Genomic DNA, 19,020 nt, shown 5'->3' on the forward strand with positions numbered 1-19,020 from the left:
AAAAAAAATCTCCTCCTACTACAAAGAGGAACCAGTTGTTTCTGCAGTTCTGCAGACATTTCACAAGGTCATGGAAGCAGCTGTTTCAAGCTGCTTTAGCAATCTGGGAGGGAGCAGGGATTGAATTGTTTTGCACTTGGATGTTCACTTGGCACACTGGGATGGGGAGCCTTTGTCACTGTTTTAATGGGAGTCGGAGACTGGGATGTGCCAGCCAGATTCCCACCCTCAGGAGCACAGGAGATGGGTTCTGTGGGATTACTCTTATGAAAGGAGGAAGGGCCATAACCCTCTTTCTTTGGGAGCTGCTGGTGTCATGCTGCAGCTCACCGGCTTTTCCTGAAATACTGCTGGCTTCTGGCAAACTCCAAATAAAGTCTTCAATTAGCAGGGAAACAAAAGCCAGGATGTGCTGTTAAATGGGAGATGTTGCAGGCACCTTTTCCAGCTGAGACATAAATGAGGAGAAACATACTCAAAATATTTTAACAAGAGAAAACTGGCAGAACAACCCTCCCTTGCTGGGGATCAATTTTATGCACTAGGGAAAATCCAGAAACCTTTATACAATAATAGAACAATAATAGAGCCATTAAGGTAGGAGAAGACCCCAAAGATCAAGGAGCCCAACCACTAAGCCAAGACTGTCTCCACCACTAAGCTACTGTGTCCCTATGTGCCACATCTACCCATTTTTTCAAATACCTCCAGAGCTGGTGACTCAATTTTCCTGGTCAGATTGTTCCAAAGTTCGACAACTCTTTCCATGAAGAATTTTTTCCTAATATTCCATCTAAATCTCGTCTGACATAGCTTGAGGCTGTTTATGATTTTTCCCATCTACATACTAGCCAATAATCTGAATTAACTAATAAAGTGGATGAGTCTTCTTGGCTTTATATGCATTAATTCTTCATCTCAATGAATTATCTTTCTTGGTCATACTTTGCTTTGACTGTATCTGCAAAGCTAAAACTTTATTTTATTATTAATTTAATGTTATGGCTATTGGCATACTCTTGTAAACCATTTATACTCACTACCCAAAAAATACAGGTTTCACTTTATATGTCTAAGACTCAAATGCTTAATTGAAGCTTATTTTCTAGATTATGTCTCTGGACAGAGAACTGGAAACAAAATATGAAAAAAATCATTCTGTCTTGAGGTATTTTAATAAAAAAAGAGGAAGCCACTGCTAGGGACTGGCTGGGTATCAGTCAGCAGATGGTTGCAATTGCATTTTGCATCACTTCTTTTCTATATTCTTATAATCATTGTTACTTCCCCTCCCTTTTCTGTTGTGTTAAATTTTATCTCAAGCCATGAGTTTTACCCTTTTTCCAATTCTCTCCCCCATCCCATGAAGAGGGAGTGAGTGAGCAGCTCTGTGGTGTTCAGCTGCCTGCTGGCTTAAACCACAACACTGCTCCATACAGAAAATCAAGGAGAATTTGTCCCCAGTTAATATTAAATAATTAAATATTCATTGGAACTAAAAGACAAACTGGTTAAATAGTTAATGCTTCTGTATAGATCACATGCAAGATCGTATTTTAAGTCTCTGCCTTAATGACTGTTTAATTATGTATAGAAAATGGAAGCACTTCAATGGCAAGTTCAGAGAAACACCTCCCTCCATGCTGCCACTGTCACAGGAACTCAGCCACCTCCCTGTTTTAGTGGTTCTTATCTGGACTGTGGAAATATGAGCCTGAGTTCTAGATCTCACAAGAAGAGGACTTGAAGTTAGATTTTTTCCATTCTTGGTGAGTCCCAGAAGGTATCAGAAATCTGCAGATGGACATGGACATTTTTCCTCCAAATTTCAAAATTGTCCCAATCTAGAATAGAGAAGAAGGTGTGGGACAAAAATCGAAACCAAAAATGAAAGTTATAGCCAGTGTTTTGAATCTTGGCAGCTCCTGGTTTCAGTTTTCTCATGAGATTCTCAACACTACTTTTGAACAGCAACATATTTTCATAAGGTCAATGCAGCCTCACAAACTACTGAGTGACCAGAAGCATTTGTTATGGTTAAAAGAATAAAAAAGAAAATTATTTAAAGAAAAGGGGGAAAAATATTTTATATCCCACCCATTCTCCCCTTCCCTACTTTCTTTAAAAAAAAATAATTAGAAGGGAAGAAAAGAAAAATTCAGCCTAAGCGAAAGCCAACTCACCTCAGGAAAATAATTTGGCATCAGCCTTTATCAACAGCTGCACTTCACTGCAGCACCTGTGTATCACTGTAAGTGATAAATGACTGGGGAGGCTGTATTGAGTTAGAAACAGGTTGTGGCAAAGCTTGTTTTTATATTTACAGGATAAGCTTGAGTTGGACCTCTCTTGCGAGAGAGACTCGGATCATGGTGGTAAAGGTGGGATGTGTTGGCTGTGTAGATATTATTAAACTCAGGTATGCCTCCAGATTTTAACGTCTGAGTAGATACATTGGCCATGTCCCAACTTGGTGCTAGCGTGAGACTGTCTCCACCCTATCCCAAAGTTCTGATTTCATTGAACACAATGATTTTGATAAACAGTCAATTGTGGGGGTCTATGCAAAAAAAAGGGGAAAATATATGGCAAGTAATAGCCTCACTGAAAAGGACAAACTTCTGTAGAATCAAAAGTAATCATGTTGTTTAATACAAATTTAAAAATAACTTCAGGGAAGATAAGGTGGGGAGTGGAAAAGGAACTGAAAGGAAAAAGTAAAGAAAATCATCTTATTTTGTATTTCAAAATGGCATTTTCACAAAGGGATTTACTTGCATCAGAGACGAATCTTAAAAGGAGGATAAATAATAAACAAGCCTAACATAAGTCATTGGGCAAAACACTTGTCCACTGAAACTATAGAATTGTTTCACACACAAAAAGAAAAGAAATTCTTTTGGATTAATCCAAGCTGAAAATACTTTTTCTGGAGATTTTTGGTTTTCTCATTAAATTGAAAGCTCTTTGTATTTGTACTGCTTTAAGATATTTATTTCCAGAAGCTTACTTCAAATCCCATTGAGATCAGCAAAAGACTATCAGGTGACATTAGTTATTGTTCATTTGAAGTCCATGAGATTAAACCTTTTTCTTATTTTTCTATAACTTTGTGGAAGTTCTGTGCTGTCAAAACCAGAGAATCTTCTACATCTGGTTCTTCTTAATCTTTTCTTTATTGCATTTTGGACAGATTATAAATGTTAATAGTTTCAAATGACTTACGAAAAACAAGACAAAACACACAAAAGCTTTCTTCTCTTCCCACAGTAATACTTATTTTGGGATATATTTGACTTAACATTATCATAATGCTGGAATTATGGGTTCTTGGCAGTGGAAATTGCAAAAATCTAATTGATGGATCAGCAACATTTAATGCTCTTTACAGTCTACTTCACCATTTCTTCCAAATCAGATTGTCATAGAACACAGACTAGGCTGCAACAGGACTGAATAATATTTACTTATCTAAGGTGCAATAATTCCAAGATACAGGAATGAATTTGCTGCGCATCAGTTCTGTTACCCAAACTTTTCCCCAGACACCAATCCTCAGATTTTTTTTTTTTAATGCTTCCACCAATATTTTTGGTGGAAATAATGCAATCACATATTAACAGGTATTTATTTTCATTTTTCTACTTATTGATGAGGGTTTTATAAATGATGTTCATCAGTACAGAATAATACACCCATAATAATTACTTTTTAAAAAATCCCTGACCACTATTAAAATAATTATATACATTATCAAGTACCAATAAGAAATTCCTGAAATCTAAAATCTAGCAGGAAGTGCAATTTTTGCACTAAGCTATCCCAAACACATCTTGACCTCCATTTATCCTCCAATTTACTCATCTGAGTGGCTCAGATGCTCAACTGAGTTTGTCACAGTTAAAATCTTATGCATATAAGGCCATCTTTTTCTGTCATTAGAATTGTTTCTCTGATTTTCTCTTTCTATGTACACACACACACACACACAGAGATATTTTAACTTGAAGGTTAATAAAGTTCTTTTAAATAAGGAATATTTTTTTTTCTGAACTCTAAAGAAAAACTCCCTGGCAAAAAAATACCTTTTAAGCGGATCAAAATTTAATATTTACACTCTCTTTTACACTGTATACTTACAATATACATATTGACAAAAAATTAAAAAAAAAAAAAAGGAGAAAAATTATTCAGGAATTATAAACCTCAATTGTTTATATTTACAGAAAAAACACTTAATTTAAAAATTAATTTCTCATTAATTTTTTTCTAGTCTATAAATCAATTTTCATGATGAAGTTCTCATGATGGAGTTACTGTTATCAAACAGATGAATCCCAAGATCTAATTTTTGTCATTGTAATTTGTTTATATTTGAAAAATAAAATAGAGTATATTAATAATAATAATGAAGATTGCACTGTTATTTTTACAAATGATCTTTCATTTTGTCCATTTTTCAAGGTAATCGTTGTGTTACACAAATAATTCCTTAGGAGGATGAGATAAATTTGCCTAATTACTACAGGTGTGATATTCACAAATGAAGTGATTGCCTTAAAACAAGCCTGATACCTGCCATTGGTGTCAAGGGAATTATCAATTTGCCTGGATCTAATTATGTTGAAGGGAATCTCAAACTCAATTAGCTGTTTCTCCCTCTTTCGTACAAGAGAAAATGAGCTGCTTATAAAAGTGTGTGTTGGTGCTTTAAATAATTATGATATTTCAGGTTTGGTGTAAGTTTGTTTGCTTGCAGAATGCTGTATTTGTTTTTATTAAAAGTCTCTGTGCAATACTTGAGAGGGAGATCACCTTCCCCAAGCTTGAGCAATTTAGTCCAAGCCACTCATCAGACACAGTCTTTGGGATTCAGGGAAGACAGGCAGGAATGGCTTCTGTGCTCTGCCTACAGGACACACATGGAAAAATACTTGAGTTAGTGGTGAATTAAATAGGCTTGAGACCAATTTGAATGCATTGCTTTCAGAATCTGAACTTGAGTTTTAGCTAATTATGGTAGATCTGCCTAGTCAGACCAGAGGGACCAATGTGTTCCCCAGCACTTCGGTATCTGAGCATCTTCTGTGGGCCAAACCATGTGTCAGCAGGGTTGTGATTTCTGCTTTATTGCAGGTAGGCTCAGAAATTGGAATTCACATGATGCAAACCATGTCAAAACTTCTCTGGAAAATGGTGGAACATGGTAAGACTGACTTGCGCCTGGAAGAGCAATACAGATATAGAAGGAACTACTCAACTCTTCTTCTGTGACTTTTTTGGAGCGGTCACCTGCATGGCTGTTCACAACAATTCCCTGAGAAAGCAGACAAGACAATGATAATATAATTTTGTCCAAAATAAACCCTGTTTTTGAGCACCAGTTTTGCAGGATTTTCCTCCTGTGTGTTCTTCCTTGGAATTGATAATGATCTGCCACAGCTCATTTCTGTCCATCACCTAAATTTCTCTGTATTTCTCTGCATGTGCTTCTCATAGTGATTCTTTTTGAAATGTACACATTTATGCATTATTAACTTATACTTTGCAATTATTAACCCTTTTTGTCTTACACTGGAAATTTGCTTTGCTTTCAAGCTGTGAAGATGTTTCAAGCTGTTCAGATGCCAAGTCATCCTGTAACCTTTTAAATAAAAATCATGACATCTGTCATGACATCCTGCAGCATCACCACTTTGCAATCTCACAAAAGCAGAACTTTCACTGGGCTGTCCTTAATGAGGAGGGAAAAGATCTTCATGGTTGGTTGCAAGGTTCTCAGCCCTGATTATCCATATATTCTTTTATCCGGTTTTTTTTTTTTGCTTTTGGTCTTAAACGTGTCCAGGATTTACCAAATTCATACAGATTTAGCATATTTGTCTCTGACTTTAGTTATGTGTCTCTCAAGGCTGCAATAATTATTTAAACCAAGAACATATCACTATCTGATACAATTACCAGATCTTTTAATGAAACCAAATTTTTTTAAATAAATAGAAGAATCAGATGTAAAATCCAATCTTGTTAGATATATAGATATAAAGATATATAGATGATATATAGATATATAGATATATGGTATATATAATGTAAATATTTTCCTGTTGCAATTTTTCTCTTCTGCTTCATCTGCTTCATCCTCGCTCCAATCCCTTTTGTATAAATTTTGGAATTGTTTCACTCTGTATTCCATTCTCTCTGTCCTCTTAGTTATTCCATTCTTAATGATCAAACTATGTTCAACATTAGGAATATATACGTTTATGGCATATATATCCTTTTTATATATCCTTTAAGGTTTCATCAGATGTTGAAGAATACAAAACAAGATTCTTTGCTATTATTACAATACCCTTACTTTACTGCTTCTTTTGAGGATGTTTGCTATGTCACATAAATATTAATCTATTATTATTTTAATTTATAAGCACATTTATCAAGGCTCTTTTCTTATCCATGAGGCAAACTGAAAACAGGTACAACTCAAGATGGTAAAACCAGTCAATGTTCTTTGGGACACTGTAGCTGGTTACAGAAAACTTTTTTAAAATCCTCCATACCCTGGAGGTAGAATTTGTCAAGATGCTCACATAATTGAAATTTTCTATGGCTGTTAAGAACCAAGAGAATAGCAGTTCTTCCCTCTAAATGAAATCTCACTGCCAGATTTGTATGACATTTCATGATCCAAGCTTAATTTGTTATACATTGTTCCCAGAAGGTGAGATGAGATTACATGGAGCCATACATTAGTTAGAAGATTTATTTTACACTTACCCACTCAAAGTTCCTTTCTAGTTATTCAAGCAGAATAGAGTGATCTTGATTAGTTAATCTCTCTACATCAGCATTTTTTCCACAGAGCACTTCACAGAAATGTTTTAAAATTTCACAATTAAAAAAGCAATTAAAAAGGATTATCAAAATCAAAGTTGATCTTTAATTACTGCCTATATCTAGATCTTTATTCCATGATATACCAGATAAAATACTCTTAAAAATGCTTTGTTAATAGCTTTTTATTACTGAGAACATAGGAAATTTCAGTCTTTTGAGGCGCGGCCCTTTTTAGATCAACTTCATTTTTAGGTTGTCATCTAAAACTTTATTTCCATCAATCTTGTCTTGCTCTAGCTGAGTAAGGCATTCCTTTATCTTCTGGCCACTGAGAATTTGCCACCTTGCAATGACTTGGGTAGTGTGGTCAAAGTACTGCTGTAATTTCTCCAGTAAAAAATTGCTTTCTATCTCCACCTTTGTGAGCAAATCTCTGCATCTGTTCAGTCAGGTCTTCCTCCGTGAATGCCATCAATTTTTGGATATTTAGACTTCTAGAAATATTCAGGGAAATATTCAACTGCTCTTTTTTCCTCAGACCAGTGCTGGCATAATGGTTTGTTGATATTCTTTGCAGCTTTACAGTTCTTGCTGAAAAATAGCTGTTGTTGAGCAGAAGCAATAGCAAAATAGCAAAGGTTCTCCAAAGATGATTTCAGCTTGATTAGCTGTAACATTCAAATGAAAGGAAGGAAGAGAATTGAAAATTCTGGTAAACAGGACAGCTCTGTGTTTGAACATATTTAAGAATATTCTGAATAAGAAAGGAAGGATTTTTTTAAGCTGAAAAAAAAAAGAAAATAAGAGCATATTCATAAATACAGATATCACTGGATTGAAAATCTCACCATAGCAAAATTCCTGCTTGGTTCAATCAACATTTTTTTTCCTCTTGCTAACCTCAGATTGCCAGTGAATTTTGGCTTCTCAAAAAGGACCCCATTTCACATAGCTTTATTGTGAAAACAGTGAGGAGGAGGCTCAGGTCTCCAAATTTCACAATTTCCTTTCTAATTGAATCACCTAAGGCTTAACTCAAACACCTCACAGTGCTGAGGGTCACCTGAGGTGTGCTTGGAATCCAGCATTGATTTGGTCTCCAATTGCCTCTCCAAAGGGAATCTTTTCCAACCTCATGTGAATACCTCAGATTTATGGGGGGAGCTTTCAAATGGTACTGAACACTTTCTTCAAGCAACATGAAACCAGATTTGGTTTCCAAGGTGTGGCACCAAAAATGCAAAATTATGAGTAATTTTATCTAATTTGAGTGTCTTAATCTACATGTCAGAGCCCCCAGATTTTGGATTTCTACAAATAGGTGTCTGGATTTGAGTTGGGGTTTGAGGTCAGCAAAGTTTGATAAATGCCAGGAAAAACAACAAAAATTGGGTCAGCATATAAAAATAAGGATTTTTATATATGTATATAATGAAAGTTTCCTGAAGTTCTTCAGGGTGGAAAAGACAAAGAAAACAATAATTCTCAATTCTCCACCTCCCATGTTGAGACATCAGAGAACACCCTGTATCCTTACATTATACTACATCCTACTATAAAGATCAAAAGCTCAACTTTTGCCCTTCTGCCCTTAGAGTCTGTGGGACCCTGAACCCAACTTGTTTGGACTAGTGCAAATTGATATATCAAAATCAATATATCCCTTGTTGGCCTCTTTAACTCCATCTGAACTCCTTCAGGTCCCAACCACACTGAGCCCCTAAAAAGACACTAAAAGCACAAGGCAATCAAATCTTAGGGCCAGGTGAGGCTTTTCTGAAGTGACAGCTGAGTGAGAACCTTGTCAAAGAACTTTATTAAAGTCACTCTCCTCTCCAGCACAAGCACTGTGCCTCCATCAGGCAGTGTTTTCAGATTCTCCCTCACATGGAAATTTTATGCTGCAGTAAGACACAAAACCACAATGTTCTCAAAATCTTTCTTTTTTAATATCTGGATTCTTTCCTAATTATTTTCAGATTAATTCCCAGCTAATACATAAGGATGAAATTTGGTGTATGACCTATAACCCTAAGCATGCTGTAATTCTGTTACCAATCTCCTGATTTCATGGGGGGCTTAACAAGCCCCATATGTGACACAGTGTGTTCCTGTGCATTACTGTGGCCTAAAGATCCAGGGAATCCCTGGCACTATCCTGCACTGTCAGCAGCTAACAATGGCAACATCAAGGTCTGATGAAATGATTTTTTCCAATGTTTATGTCCTCAAGGCTGAAAAGGACTCTCAGGCACCCCATAGTGTGCTCGTCCTAACCAGTGTGGGATTTGGTTTGTTTGCCTCTGGTTGGTGCCTCTCCTCAGGTGATGAACAAGGTAAATGCCATTTTCCCCCAACCCTTGTGCTGACTATACACATGCTGTTCAACTCAGACACAATTAACCAAGGATGCAAGAACAAAATTCCATGAACTGTGTTAAAAAGATTTACACTGAAGGAGAATTCCTGGGGGTACTTTAGAAAGACAAGCTGGCTTAGGTCTGAGAGAGGAATTGTTAATAGTACTAATGAAGAGATCAGCATACAATATCATAGCAAATCAAAAGGTAGAAAGGATTTGGCATCTTAGCAGCCAAGTCAGAAAAGAGGCCAGCATTCAGAGATGAACACTCTACTGATCCAAGTGCATCCCTGGACACACATGCTTGACCCCAGGCCCAAAGACATCCCTGGGAGTATTTCTACCAGCTTCAGTGGGATGTTTGGATTGCATCTGAAGGGCATGGCACATTTCTTGCTGCTGGAAGAAAGTTTGGCTTCATGCAGAAGAAATGGCTGTTAAATCACAGGCTGTTCCCCCTCTGAAACACAACAGAATCATAAAGTATCTTGGGTTGCAAGGGATCTTAAAGACCACCTAGTCCAGCCCCCTGCAATGGCTGGGAGTGCCACCCAGTAGAGAAGATTAAAGTGTCCCTCAGCCCTATCCTGGACCTGTTTCCTCCTTCAGGAGGGACTCAGTTTTCCACTCTTCCTTCTCTGTTTCCCATATGTTCTCCTCTTAATCTCCTGTCCCTGACACCAACCCATAAAACCTTGCAGCACTAACTACCCTATTAATCCTTTCTTAAACCTATATATGCAATGGCTCTTATAAACCACCATGGATCTTTTGTATTGTCTGAAAATGAGCTTCAAATCTAAAGGTTTTCAGGCCTGTGGGGGAGAAAACCCATTATGTGTGATAGCTCTCTGCAAATGTGGGCAATTACAGACAGAAAAATCCTCCCTACCACCGCTGAAACTCTCTGTGATCATCTGCATTCACAATTGTAACCTATGGACTGTAGGACTGAAAAGACTTCGCTAATGATTTCTACATTGGACCAAATGATATCCTTGACAATAAGGTAATCCCAGGAACCTTCATTCACTTCCAGCTGTCACCATCAGGGCCACAGGCTGGCACAGATGAGCCAATGTGCTCCTCCAGACCTGCACTTATGTTTCAATAATAAAAGACCAAATGCAGAATGTTTTCTTCTCCCTCTCCTCCCTCCCAAATGCTACTGATCGTCCTATTACCATGGCAACCAACTCCTGCTGGCATGATCAAGAAAAAACCTGATTTGGGATTTTAATTAATTGCTTGGAAATGGAAATGTAACAGTGACTGGCAGTTCAACTAAGCACGTTTGCAAAGTGAATAAAAATAGAGTTTCTGAAATACTTGAAATTGTTTCACTGGATATAACCCACAATTTTTACGAGACACCTTAATTTATTCTACTTCATAAAATAAATCTGCCAAATGTACTAAGCCATTTTGTCAACACAAATCATTTTGGCAAATACTTTAATCCTTCTTCTTAACAAAATGTATTGTATTAAGAAAAAAAAAAATCTAACCCATCAGTATAAACCCATAGGTTTGATCTGAATGGATGCCTTTTTCACCAGTAGGTCATATTTATAAAAGGCTTTCATCTTGCCTTCACAAAAGAGGATGTTCTTCTTTTGATGCACGTGATCACTCATTAACATTGATGGCAGCTACACCCCCATATTCAGCAGAGAATGGAGCAGAAATGGCTTTTGGTTGATTTTTATGACCCCCAGTCTCCCTGTTTTCAAAGAAAATAGAGTTGTCATTGTCTGGGTATGGCACTACCCTCTCCTGCATGCTGCCAGTGCTGCTGAGGTGGTGTCATACGTCCTGCATTGCTCAGCCAAGAAAAAGCCCTTTTCTCTCCAGATTTTTAGGAACAAGAGGATTAGGATATCCCTGTTGCCTCTATGCAGGTCTGGGTACCCATAGGTTCCAGCATCATAGCATCATGCTATCATGCTAATTTTGTAGGCCTTGTAGTTTCAACTTATTCATTTTATATATTTGTAAATAGATATATCTAAAACTTCTTCCTTTAAGAAATTAGAAGAGGTTGTGAAGAATTCAGAAGCCCATCACACCTGAAACTGAAAGTAAACTTCATCAACTCCATGAAATCCTCCAGTTATCTCTCCTGAAAATAATAGTGTGATGGGGGTCAGTCAGTCTCTACCTCCAGGTAACAAGTGATAGGACAAGTGGAAATGGCCTCAAGGCATGCAAGGGAGGTTTAGATTGGGTGTTACAAAATATTTCTTCACTGAAAGGGTGATCAGGTATTGGAATAGGCTGCCCAGGGCAGTAGTGGAATTACCATCCCAAGAAGTTTTCAGAATCATAATACATCATAAGTGATGTATTTAGAGACAGAGTTTAGTGGTGAACCTGGGTTAATGGTTGGACTTGGTGATCTTAGAAGCCTTTCCTAACCTTGATTCTTTCCTTCCTACATGATTCTTTGATTCTCTACCTAGGAGATGTTGGCCTAGTGGGAAACCTGAAACATGGCTGTATTGCAAATGTGTCACTTCTCAAATAATGCAGTGCCACAAGGAGACAAAAATTTTCAAATTACTGCTAAAGGACTTCCTTATTCACAAGCAAGAGTCAGGGAACCTGCGTGGAATCAGGAACCTTCACTACCAACTCCTTCCTTACCTGTCGCCTTTGAGATTTTATCTTTCCACATATTTTTATTCTTTACAGGTCTCTCTTACAATTAAAGCTAAGAATAATTCTACATTAACTCACTCATTTTCACATATTTACTGATTTTCCTCCAAGCAGATTTTGACAATCTTCCAGATGTAAATACCCTGCAAGTCCCACTGCCAAAGTATTAATTCACAGGATCACATGGCTGACCGAGAAGTTACAAAACTTCCTTACTCAGTCACTTAATTATATCTGACTGGTTCTTGCTAGTTTTCACACATTGACAATCTTGCTCTTCAGTGAACACTATTCTCTCATCCCCTGAACTCTACTCCAACTCTTGGTAGACAACCTCTGAGGGCAGATTTTACTTAATGATATGAGTTGAGTTTAATCAACTATTTTTAAAGATTACACATAAGGCTCTGGAGAGGTCACTTTGTTTTCAGAATTTTATTATATTTAATATATTCATTAAATAAATATTTAATTTATTTAACATTTGTTCACCATTCCTCACCACTTTTCCTTTCTCTGTGACATCTTGAAAATACAAGTAATAATTTCCATTATTGGAACATCTTTTAGAACCTAAATATCATTAAGCCAGTAGAAATTGTGAGACAAAATGAAAACACAAGAAATCCGGTGATTATCTATCTCATATGCTCTCTGTCATCTATTGGTATTTCTAAGACAACTATCTTTGTGTTATCTAAGCACTGTAATATAATACAATCACTTGCAAGTTGTATCTAAGCACAGTGGGTTTTACTTATTAATAACACAGCACTTATCTTCAAAGTGCTTCACAAATTAATTAATTCTCCCAGCACCTTTTCCCTGTCAGGTGGGTGAGACAACTATTCTTCCCATTAAACATATTATTCTGATTATTACTTGAGGAAATAAGGTTAAGTTACTCCTCCTATCTCCCAGAATAGACAGTGGGTGCTTGAAAGAATACCTGAGCTCAATTATTAAAGAACAGGGGGTTTGACCTGATTTGAGACCACCTCAAAGTCTCTCATGCCTGGCCAACATCACTGGTAACAAAATTATTATGTGCTTCTTTAAAAATTAGCATGGCAAAGCACGATGGGATTCTTTGTCTGAAACTGACTATTTTTTGTTTGTTTGGCTTTAAAAAGGGGCCTGACCAACCAGCTCCTATCTGCTGTGTGAGTCATCCACATGTATCAGGCTTGTGAAATGATTTACACTGACTTGGCTGCTTCAGTTTGATGTGTTCCATTATGTTGGCATTATTCCTCAGCCAAGCAATTCCTGCATTCAAGTTTCTGCATCTTCCAGGTAAGGAAAATACATGGGAAAGATATTTAACAATCATGGGAAAAAAAGAAATCATAATAATAGGGCCTACCTGTTAAATCACTCTAATTCCTTGATTGCTCAAAAGCATTTCTGCCTCATCAGACTGTTTATAGCTCTATCACTCTGTTTTATCTGAAGGCATAGATATATCTCAGGTCATGTGAATACAAATTTAAGAACTAATTCCACTCCTCAGATCTTCAATGGCTAGCTTGGAATTAGGATCATGCCATGGGATATTGCACAACTATTGGCAATAGCTAATGGAATTCATCAGAGGAGGTAGTTCCAGGAGGTAAACAAAGATAAAGGCATAACAGTTGCCCAAGTGAAGGTCTTAAATTAATTACCCCCATACAACACAGCAGCCTTATCAAGCTGTAGGGTGGCCTAAATGCTCCTTGAGCTCCAATTCATTGTGTAAGGATGGCACAGTGGGCAGAAATCCACCAGCTGCCTCCTTGCAGGGCAGTACTTTCCTCAGGGTCCCTGCCAACAGAAATATTGTGAAGCAGGACTAAAATATGTTTTAATTATTTGCTGAAGGTCAGCATGACAGTGTAGCCATTAAGTATATACAGACACATACAGACACACATAACTTTATTCCTATAGAATTAAAAACATGAGAAATTGGATATTGGCACACCTGTGTTCTATAAGGATGAAGAGGGAACTTCAAAAGGCTGGTTTGAGTTTCAGGAAAACACTCCAAGCCTTTGAGGTAAAATTCATCTGCCCTAACTTGGACGTCTTAAAACCAAACAACTGAGTCTGAGCTCATCACTCCAAGCTCCCTTTGTGGGGAGAAATGGGCATCTGCAGGGTGTAATTCATCTTGTCCCATCACAGGTGTCTGAGAGAGACTGGATGAGCCACTCTCTGGAGATCCCCATGTGTCTCTGCTGCCTCTCAGAAGAGCACAGCTCAGATTTAGACATTTAACTTTTTGATACATAACATTGTGTGAAATTAATTCCACCCTTATATCCTCGTCTCAGGCTTGGTTCCAGCCCCTTCACAGGCAGTTGGTGTTGACATGGAGAATGTAGAACAGGGTGAGTGAAAGTACCTGGGGCTTTTCTGCTGCTTTTCCCTCTAGAAGAACAGAGTTCCAGAAATAAAGTGGCACAAGACTAGGAAGGAAAACAACAACTTCTTCCTCCCGAAAAACAGGCAAAATTTGTGACATCCTGTAATTTATTAAATAAGGGATTTGCTGGCAGGACCTTCTCCATTTGATATTTCCTCACTGAACCTCAATTCACAGGCTCTGTTTTAGCAGGTGAGTAATGTCTTTGACTCCAGGAAGATCACAGGGCCAGTGAAAGTTGAGTACATACATAAATGTTTTCAGGATCAGGCACATATAAATTAATTCGAATTACGTATTTAAATAGCTTTGTGGATCTTGGCCTTTGTTCCTAACCTTCATCATCTGAGGCCTGACTCTGCAACCTTCAATACCAGACATTCATTTTCTGTTTGGAAGGGTGATGCTGAGGAGGAAGCAAGACACTTTTACAGTTTTGACTGGACATTTTGATCATGAATTCAGTGGCAAAACTTTTAGATCATCCCTGAGATGTTTCTATTTATGTAAAAATGCTGGAAACCTTATTTCAGGGGGCAAAAAAAAAAAAAAAAAAAAAGGGGGAAAAGTGTTTGCCATAGGAGGTCTGAGCTTTGAAAGGAGATGAGGGTAGTCTTTGCATTTCTATGCATTTATTTGCATAAATACACAGAAACTGGGGGGAACACATGGCAAATTTCAGCCTATTTCTAGTCAAGCCATTAAGTCACTCAGGAATCTGCTTTAACTGTAATAAATTTTAACTATAAAATTAGCTTTGCATAGATTTCTCATGTAAAGACTATTCCTGTTCCATTTGTATAGCACTTAGAACAAAAAAAATAATAAAAGCAAGAGCACAAGCACACACAAAAAAATTATTTTCTGTGCCCAAATCAATGGAAAATAGAGCAACCACAAGAATTCACCCACTTTCAACTCACAGAAAACTCATTTCTACACATTTCAGAAGTTTGGCCTTGCAAGGAGTCCGTCCCCCACTTTCCTATGTCTCAATTTAAAATGAGAACGTCAAGGTCAGTGGAAACAGCAACATAAAAGTACCCAATTCTTGCTAATAAAGCCTGGAATAGTGGGTGGGCCGCCTCTCAGGTGAGAAAAGGCAAGCTGCAAAGCAAATACCTGAAGTGACTTCTCCTTGTTTGAGTCTGCTACCCTTAGGGCTGTGTTCTTTTGGCTGGGGATATCTGTTGATCTTACCTCTTAACAGTAATTATGCCAGACAGCTTTTTGGCTTTCAGTTCTGCTCCATAGGTAACATAAATCATACAAATTATTACCACAATGCTAAGCTGTAATTACCCACAGACCCTGACATGCTAAAAGGTGTATTAATTTGATAATATAATAAATACATTACTGCATAAAACTATAATTATTACTTCAAAATTGACACTTATACCAGCTTGACTTTTTTTCCCCCCCCAGCAGGCAACTCAATTGTACATTGACCAATACCAGAAATGCTATTTGAATTCAGTGAGACATATTGAAGTGTAATTTGGTAACATGTGTGAGGCCTCTCTTAAAGGAAAATGTCACTAGAATTAGTTTGGGTTTTGGAAGTTATAATTCCATGAAGCAATAAATTACTCTGTAGTTCAAGAGGAAATATCTGACAAATAGCCCAGGAAATGGGAATAATATCAACATAGCTATCAAATAGCCCAGGAAATGGGGACACTATCAACAAAATACCTAAAATGTTACCAATGGGGAAAATAATTCACATAATAACATAAATAAACACCCTTATTTATGTCGTTTCAAATGCTGCTGGGTGAAAAAAAAAGTGACTGACACTATAGGGGGAAATTCTACTCTTTTTTTGCATGGAAAAACTGACAAACACATCTGTGGGAAAGACCGAGGTCCCAATTCTGCAACTGTTTGGGTGTGGACAACCCCTGGCACAGCTCCCAGGTTTATTTTATTCAGTGACTGCCTAATGTAAAATGCATAAACAAGCCTGGGAACAGAGGTTGCAATCCAGACCTGCTCCTGCTCAGCTCAGCAGCCCAACTGCTGTAACACCAACTCAGGATTCTGTTTTCCATTTTCTTTATATTTTGTGTCTTCCACATGGTCAATATAAACTTTTAGGAAGTGAGTCTTGTATATTTAAGCCATCTTAAACCCAGGATAAAAATGAGCTCACTTCTTGCTCCTGGTTGACCTCTTTTACTGCTGGTGAATGGGCAGGAAGCAGTCATACCCACCTCTGCTGGGATATATGGAATTAATATTTATACACTGAGTGGTTTCTGTGACAGTTTCTCTTTGAGTTTCTTATTGTTATTGGGATCTTAAAACGTGTAGCTAAAGGAAATCTTCAAAAGTATTTGATCCCAAGTTTTCTTTAACAGCCTGAATACTGGTGATTTTTTAAGTCCTTCCCTTATGTTTTATGCCCATTTACACTTTGGCTTGCAGAAGGAGGGGGAAAAAGTTTCAAAGGAGAAGGGAATATCAAGTTTATTTCAAGTTTTTATTTCTGGGTGGTATTGCTATCATTTAACTTTATGTATTTACATTTACACCAGTTGCCATAGGCATACTCTGTATTCAAAGGACAGCTATAGGCATCTTTGGAAGAGATAAATCAGGGGATCTTCCTTCTGCAGGTGTTTCCATTACAAAAATAGTGAGACTGGTGATTAACTCAGTAAGCTCCATCCAAAGTTTCTAGGATTTTTTCATTACCAATGTAGAAATAAAGGTACGGGAAGAGTTGCTCGGAAGGAAGAAGTGAAAACTGGAGGAGAAATTAAGAATAAAAATACTAGAATATTAATACAACAAAAGTGCTTGAACACAGTTTTATCTCTTTTCTTTGACAAAAGAAATATGTAAATGTGATTGTTGAAAGACCTTAAAATGTCCCCTATTTACATTTTTTTTAGAATAGTTGAAAAATAAAATTTAGTAAAAATTTATAGGGGGAAGGTTAGTTTGGTATTAAAAACATTTTCTACAGAATCAGAAAACTTAATTTCAATACCCTTGACTTCTGTTAAGAGGGGATTTATTCTCTACCTACTTGTAAGATATTTTCAAATGTGAGGGATGGTGGGAAGACACCTATTTTGAAAAATATTAATTATGATGCTCGAGACCATACAAAGGAATGAAAAGGCCCTGAATCTCTTTATGTAAGTATGTATTCAACTTTTGTGTAAATAGTCTTAACAAGGTGAGTTCCTGGGTTGCACTTAAGGGTCAGTGAAAATGAATAAATGAATGTTGTGCAGCTTTATCTTTACCTTTAGCTGTTGCTCCTTCACTGACCAGGTTGAATGATGCAAACAGGTCACTGAAACTGCTTGGCAGACACAATTCACCTGGCTTAGTGCATGTATTATATAGCACTTTATTGACATGGTTCTCCTCAAATGCCAGTTTGGAATTTATCAATAGCTTTGGCAGAGCTTCTGGTGACTTTCATCCAGTTGGAACAAAAGGTGAACTCTGTGGGGAGAGCAGGAAAAGAAGATTTCCTCAGTATCCATCACTATTTTCAATGAAACACAAGCTGAAAAACCACCATGTTGTTGCTGAGATCTGGGTAAAATTATTGGCCAAAAGTGAAAAAAAACACTGGGGAAAAAGGAAAAAATAGTAAAAAAATCCATAAAAGTATATGGTAGTTTGGTACAGAAGACATGAAACAGGCTGTTGGAAGTTGTCTAACTTGGAAAAAATATTAAATAAAAATATTAAATAAAAATATTAGTATAAAAATATTAAACCTGGAGGTATAAAGGGTGTCTGTGTTAACCTCTTAGAGAACAGCTACTGCATGCTGGAGCCTGGAGAATCCTGAAATCACAGAATCAATTAGGTTGAAAAAAACCTAAGAGCCAAATAATTAACCCAGCATTGCCAAGCCCACAATGTCCTCATGTGTCACATCTACATGTCTTAAATACCTCTGGGGGTGGTGACTAAACCACTTCCCTGGACACCCTGTTCCAATGCCTGACAAACCTTTTGGTGAGGAAATTATCCCTGTTATCCAATATAAACCTCCCCTGGAACTACTTGGGGCCATTTAATCTTATGGCTTCTTTTTTGGGAGAAGAGCCTGACCCCCGTGTGTCTACAGCCTCCTGTCAGGCACTTGTAGAGAGCAAGAAAGGTCCCCTGAACCTCCTTCCCTCCAGACTAAATAAAGTGAATTCTAATCTTTTTCCAAATTACAGGGTACATGAATATGGCTTTTTGACTGAATTTTTTATTCCTTCTGCTCACAGATATTTTTGGTCTCAGCAGATTGCTTGTTTGAATGCACATGCTGACAATAAATATGATGTTACAGAAAGCCTTAAACATATTTTCCTGTCTTAGGTTTTTCCTATGTAAGTGATTATTGCATGAATCATTTTGTTTGATAGAAATAACAGCTTACATACACAACTGGAATTTCCTTTTCCTCTTACAGCACTTTGGGGGAAGGAGGGAAGAAAATAAAAAGGCAGTTGTGATTACTTAAATCTGTCTTTTTAATAATGTAGTAGACAGTCAGCAATGATGATGTGATTCATTACTTGCCTATAATGTTAATTATACATTATTAGCAGTTTCACTCTATGATAGCTGGCAATCGGTGATATGATTCATGAATTGCTATTGTTAAGCCAATCTGAAAATCTGTTTGATTTAGGTTAAAAGAAAGGGCGATAGGTCATAAGAAGTTGAAAAAAGAGAGACGGAGAGAGAGAGAGAGAATAAAGAAAAGACACCGACA

This window comes from Lonchura striata, chromosome 1A (genome assembly GCF_050655825.1).
Source record: "Lonchura striata isolate lonStrDom1 chromosome 1A, ASM5065582v1, whole genome shotgun sequence".
In the NCBI taxonomy this organism is placed as follows: Eukaryota; Metazoa; Chordata; class Aves; order Passeriformes; family Estrildidae; genus Lonchura; species Lonchura striata.